Here is a 6,559-nt window from a genome sequence, read left to right as displayed (position 1 = left end):
GCCTGGACTTCCACGCGCCTCAATTCATGGTGGCTCCTATTTCGTCTCCTAGCAGACAGGGTGGCGAGAGAACGCGCGTTTATTTGCACGTGCGTTTGTTTGCACGTGCGTTTGTTTGCACGTGCGTGTTTACTTAACTGCCTGCCTGCGTGCATGCGTGCATACGTGAGTACCGGAAGCCATACATACCGGAAATGAGGGGCTTCAGGGTTTGTGGGCGAGGCGCAGTTAAAGCCCGCCGCCGTCACCTGTCAGTGGTCTTGGGTCCTGGGGGCGGACCAATGTCCTGCCAAGTGGCCACAGCCCGGCCATCCCAAAGCGCCCTCGACTCGCTCTGCTTGCAGGAAGGAAGAAACTGCTTCGTGTGCGGATGGTACCTCCGGGTGGGGGTTTCCAGGCTCTGAGACCAGGATTGCCTGCCAGGCGGCCAAGCTGCACTTTCTGGTCCCCTCCACAGCCACAGTCCCTGCCCATCATCCTTCCATGTGTGCATCCCAGCGATGCCCTGGGACACATGCGAAAACACCCGCAGACCTGCTCTCCAGTCTCCTGCTCCGCCCCTGGGCTGTGACCTCACGGGAGCCCCACCCGCCCCCGGTGAGCGGCCCCGACCCAGGCCTGACCCTCCAGGGCTCAGCTGCTTGTCCACGGTTCCCCTCCTGGTGGGGCCCAACCACGAATTCATGGAGGATGGCCGACTGACTGTGGTGGTTCCCAGATCCTTTGAGAGTGGCAGTGTGAGGGGAGGAGTCGTTTTTTCTTGTTCCTTGCAGGATCTCCTGGGGGGTAAATCACCATCACTCCTGGGAGATGGGTTTCTGTGTCCTGAGCTGAGGCATCGTGGGGTCCCTGTCCCAGCCATGTGAGGACAGGCCAGTTGCTGTGATGAGCAGAACCCACCCTGAGGGAACCTGCATGTGTGTTTCTCATCGGTTGTGCCCTCCTGGGTCCCCGTGGTCTAAGGCCCCTGCCAAGCCCCTGTGGTGGTTTGGTGTCCAGCACTGCTGTCTTGTCACAGGTGATTTTCTCCCTGTTGCTCTGGTCCTCGTGCAGGTGAAGACACCCAGACAAGCAGGCGGAAGAGAGTTTTCTCTTCTGGCCACTAAGCAGGCACCCTGTGCTTTGAGAGGTAGGAGCGCTTGCAGCCCCTTCTTGCTCAGGCATCCCAGCCACACAGTTGAGATTCAGTGGCACCCAGGAGGAAGGGGTTGGGTTGGCTGAGACACTGAATGGCAGAAACTGGGCGAGCCTGGTATCCAGTCAAATACCTCAGTAGAAGACAGCAATGGCCATGCCCCAGGGGTCAACCAGGCTCCCTGGTAATTAATCCAGACCCAGTGAAGAAAGTGACCCTTTGTCACCCAGCAGATGGGCAACAGTTCAGTTGAATGATGATGCTTGGGGCCACCCTTGCCTGTGGATGGGGGAATGGACAAGGGGGAGCCTTTGCAGAAGACCATTTGCTGGTGTGTGTCAGCACCCCGAGTGTGTGCCCTGTTCCCCGAGCCTCCTTCTGCATGATTCTTCAGTCAGTGAGTGTGTGGTCATGTCAAGTGGCTGTATTGGCAGAATGAGTTTTCCCTTCTCTTCTATCAGGAGGGAAGTGTCAGTAACTTGTGGGACCCCCGAACACTGGGAGGTGTAAACAGACACCGTGTAAGGGTGAAAACAGACACATGAACGAGGTGACAGTAACCTAGTGGGTTATTTGAGGTTTGAATTCTGTGATCCCTGACGTCCCAGGCCCTGGTGAGGACATGGAGGGCACCCATCCCAGTAGATCCTGCTCTCCTTCATTCTTTCTCTAGGCTCTGGGCAGGGGCCAGGGCATCTGCTGACAGTGGAGGCCATGGTACAGGAAGGGCTGGGAGGAAGGTGCTCCCAAAGGCATGGGGAAGACACCTGGCAGGGCTGTCTGAGGTCCAGGGTGGCCCAGGGCCAAGGCCAGATTTGTTAGCACAGATCGGCCCTCAGCAGCCCTGGGGTAAGATGGGGGATCTGCAGAGCATGGGCAGGGATGGGGGCCAGGGAATTGAGGGGTGCACTCGGGGCCGGGAGTGGGGGAAGCCAAACCTAGGACGTTGCCTGTCTGTGCTGGGAGAGGACCAGAGCCTGGCCACTGGGCTGTAAAGCCAGGGGACCCATCCTCCCTCCTCAGTGCTCCCAGGGTTTCGAGTCCCTCTGTCTTGGAACTCACCTTGTGCCTCTCTTCTGCTGACCTGCCCTCCTTCCTGACCTCCCCACAGACTGCATGTGATGGCCGGGTCCTCTGGGTCACCACCCCCTGTCAGCAGACCACGTGGAGATGGATGGAAGGAGCCAGCCCTCTGTGAACCTCCCCTCTGTGTCAGCAGGCTTGGCAATTGCTTGGGCACGTGGGGCTGAGGTCTGGCCCAGGGCTGTGAGCTTCAAGGCCTCTGTGTCAGGCTCTTGGTCTTAGTGGTTCTGTGTTTCTGCAGCCATGTGAGGCCCTGGGAGCCCTGGGAGATGAAGTTTGGCTGTCTGTCCTTCCAACAGCCTTACACAGAATTCCTCTTAAATGCTGTCAAGACCCTGGAAACTCAGTGCCGGCCTGTGCTATGAAGACCATGCAGTGTACCCTGGCCGTCCTCATCAGGCACCTGCAGTGGGAGGACATTTCTTCACGGGAGCTGCTGGAGCAGAGGCTGGGGATGAACCCCACCCAGATCCAGGCCTTGCTATGGGATGGGGACCAATTCGGCCATGGAGTGATCACGGGCAAGTGAGGATTGTGGGTCAGGTGCCCTGCCCCACGCTGCTTGCACGGCCCCCTGGCACTGCCCCTGGCACTACCCTGGATCTCAGCTGGGTTGTGCTTGTTTGTTTTCTGTTGAACCCGTTGGTGGGGGTGGTGCGGGCTAGGGTTTCTTCAGAGGGGCAGCGAGGGTACCTGAGCTGGGAGATGGTGGCACGAGGTGCCTGACCACCACTCTGGGCCTCAGTCCTGGTTGTGCTCTGAGGCAAGGATGAGGCACTTGTCTGTGTGTGTGTCCACGTGTGTGTGTGTGCCCGGCAGAGACCATGAGAGGCCGCACAACACCCAGCCTGGGTTACCCACCCCCACTGCCTGCAGCCAGGCCTGAACAAGTCCCCTGACTCCCCAGGGGTGAGGCCCCACAGCAACACCTCTCTGCTGTGATTCTCTTGGGGACCTGATGCCCACAGGCTCCCCCATGTGGCCCTCCTGCTCTGTCCCTGTGGCCTGCAGTGGGCAGACTGAGAGCTGCCTGTGGCCTCGTGGGTTCATGGAGCACCAGGCCTCTCCCTTTCATTTCACTCCCTCCCTTGATTGGCCTCATCCCGAATTCCGTTTGCTGAGGTGAGCCCATCCGAAAGGCTCAGACAGAGGACCAGTTCACCTCAGGTCCCCTCTATGATATGGTCTTAGTCTCTAGTAAGCATGACTGTGAATCACCTTTTTCTCCTTCTGTGTCCTGTCTTTGCACACAGATCTTGTGGACATTGGGGACACTTTGCTGTGCCCAGAAAACCTAGGTCTCGTCAAGGTGGAGGAGCTGGAGAATCAAGCCCTGCTACCCAACCTGCAACAGAATTACCTGACTGCGCTCACCGACTCCCATTGTCCTCCCTGTCCTGGGGAGGGCCAGGAAGGACATCTTCCAGGTGGACATCCTCAAGCACCTGATCCCCTTTGGGCAGGAGGCCTGTCCAGGCTGGGCTGTCGAGGGGAAGGTGATGGAGAGACCAGCTCATGGTGACACCGTCCAGTGGCTGCTGTGCCCTGTACGTGCCCGTCTGGTTCAGTCTGATTCGGCCCCACCCTGAGGTGTGCTGCCCACTTGGTGGGTATTCGGGGTCCAGGACTCCTCTCATGAGGTGCTGCTTTCTACACAGGGAGAGTCTTTGGGACTTTGACCTTTATGAAAAGATGGCATCGCCAGTTGTTTTGGCCCTGCTGGGTCTGGGTGCTTGAGAGAAATGTGTTGTTAGGAAACCAGTTAGTGTTTTTCCCTCTGTGTTCTGGTCCAAATTCCCTGTTTTGGAACAGTGTCCAGGGGGTGATGGGGGAAGGCTGGGGGCTGGGCTGAGTGTCGGCAGGCAGAGAGGCTCACAGGCCCAGAAACAGGCAGCAGTCTGTCCTTGCAGGTGACCCTTGTCCTGCTGTAAAGTGTCCCTTGGCTCACAAAGCATGTGCGTTGGACACGGTGCCTGGCTGCCTCATGTGCAAAGACAGGCTCCTAAATACAGCTGTGAGGGCAGAGCGACAAGGGCTAGTGTTCACCTTGTGGAAACTTTGTACTTGTCTTTGGGCTTGGGGTCATGTGTTTTCAAGACCCTTGGTGGGTGGGGTGACCCTGCATTCTGGTGAGCCTCTTGGGGAGACCCCTGAATCGGGAGCTGGAGATGCTCAGCTGCTGATTAGAAACTTGTGGCACCATTGGGGGGCCCAGGAGGAGCCTCTTCTGCTTCAGGGTGCATGACTCATGGGAGGTGACACCCCAAAGGTCAGGAGCTGGACTGGGTCTTCTGCTGTGCGGCAGGCAAGGCCCAGGGACCGGGCTGGCCTCAGTGCTCGGCTCTGGAGCCACACTCTTGGCCGAGCGTGTGAAATGCTGCTGCTTCAGATGAAAAGTGACCACAGGGGCTGGACTGAAGCCTGCCTGGGGCGTGGGCTTCCAGCCTCATCTGGCTCACCCAGTGCTGTGTTTGAATAGCATGAACAGATAGAACACAGATTCACAGTTCTAATTTGATTATTTACTCCTGTGGAGTTCTGCTGTACTTTATTTGAGCCAGAAATAGATTTTTGATTACAAGAGAGTGCTTTTGAGTTTCCCTGGGGCCTGGGCAGCTCAGGGATTGGGGTTGTCCTTGAACTGCTCACAAAGGGCACACTTGTAATCTGAGGACTCCTGCTCCTCCTCTGCCTCAGAGGCCTTGTTTGGGGCCACAACTGAAACGGCCGCCATAACAATCGAAAAATAGGTGTTGTACATAATCATCAGTGAAACATAACCTGGGTACTCTGGGGGGAATCTCAGGCAGTTCCCCTGCGCCATCCCTTCCAGCAGTAGCCAGAGGTACAGAAGTGACATCGCTGGATGAACCCTCTCCACTGGGGCTGCCCTGCTCGCTGGGGAGATGGCTTGCCCTGGCCTCCATGGCTACACTGCCCATAAACCAAAGGCCACAAAATACAAATGAGCACCAGCCAGGGATTCTGTGAACAGTTGGCAATCTCTTCTGGGCCTTCTTGTCAGCCTCTTGGAGAGACTCGTTGTGATGGAATCGAGGAGAACATCTGGTCGCCAGCACATGCTTCTTTCTCTTTGGGGTCATTGTTGCACCAGTGGTGGGCTGAGCAGTTGTTCTGGGGTCACCTTTCCTCCAGATGTTCTGTAGGAGAGGTTTGTCTCTGAAAGTTGGAGTTATGATAGATCTGAAAGGGAATCACTTTAGCCATCATTGGGAGGAATAGCTGTTCCTCACCACCCTCCTCCCCACCACCGCCCAGGCCTTGCCTAACTATGGAGACAAGGTCTCTTCATTCCTGGCAGGTTATGAGCCCCTAGTGAGTGTGCTCCCTAGAGCTCCCCCAGGGCCAGCCTCGCTTGAGGTGTTACTGGCGCTTCCTGACATCAAGTGGCCTCTCAGGGTCTGGAGTCACCCCTGTGGATCCTGTCTAAGGGGATTTGTGGAACACGACTGGCCCTGCTTTCTCCTCTTTCCTTAACTGCCCTCTCACAAGAAAAAAGTCTCCTAGGAAATGAAACCTGTCCAGCACTCGGCTCGTCAAGTCTAGTCTGCCCGGAAGGGCTTTCTGAGTTACCATCATCCTCTTCTTCCCTAAAGAGTGACCCGAAGGGCAGATTTACTGAACCCATACAGGTTTAGTTTGCAGATGCAAGTCTTGATGCTTTCTGTCTCGAAGATCCTGTCTGTGCCTCTGTGCTAGAGGACTTCTGTCTGGAAGAGATCTGCCTTGATGACCACCATGTCTCCCTCATCATTCCAGTGCACAGAGGTGAAGGCCGCATCCTCCATGATCATCCAGAGCTTCCTGGGGAAGGACAGCCCAAGGACGTCATTGTTCTCTTCATCTTTGGCTGTTTCTGGGTTCAGGCCCTGTGGGGGTGGGCTGTCTTGTGAGCCCAGATATGGGCTCTTGGGTTGGTCTCACCGCTTCTCCAAAGCCTCCCCTGAATCCATGTTTGGATCCGGAGAGACATCAGGGTGGTGCCCTGCTGTGGGCTCCCCATCAGTTGATGGGGCCAGCGGGGCTGCCTGTGCCTTGTGGGAACTCTGACTAGCCATGGAGCCAGTCTAGCTCAGGAGCGTTCTCTACCCAAGCAGTGAACACTCAGGGCAGAAGGGTCTCAGACCAGAGTTGGGGTGCATGATAAATACTGTCTGGCGGCCTGGGCTATGTGACCACTGTCACTGTACCCTGGCTGTCCACACACACACGGGGACTGGGTGGATGTGGCCTGGAAGGAGCTGCTGGAGCAGAGGCTGGCGATTAGCCCCGCCCAGATCCAGGCCTTGCTGCAGGATGGAGACAAGTTCGGCCTTAGAG

General features: G+C 56.9%; 2 pseudogenes; one reads left to right on the top strand and one right to left on the bottom strand.

Annotated features, from left to right (window-relative positions):
• Positions 1-2,487: 2,487 nt before the first annotated feature.
• Positions 2,488-3,807, top strand: LOC139033457 (protein EOLA2-like; annotated as a pseudogene).
• A 1,028-nt stretch (positions 3,808-4,835) lies between these two features.
• On the bottom strand, positions 4,836-6,297 carry LOC110147868 (heat shock transcription factor, X-linked member 3-like; annotated as a pseudogene).
• Between the last annotated feature and the right edge of the window lie 262 nt (positions 6,298-6,559).

The sequence above is a fragment of the Odocoileus virginianus genome, unplaced genomic scaffold (assembly GCF_023699985.2).
Source record: "Odocoileus virginianus isolate 20LAN1187 ecotype Illinois unplaced genomic scaffold, Ovbor_1.2 Unplaced_Scaffold_7, whole genome shotgun sequence".
NCBI lineage: Eukaryota > Metazoa > Chordata > Mammalia > Artiodactyla > Cervidae > Odocoileus > Odocoileus virginianus.
Note: the sequence above shows the minus strand (reverse complement) of the source record. Positions and strands in the feature narration are given on the sequence as shown.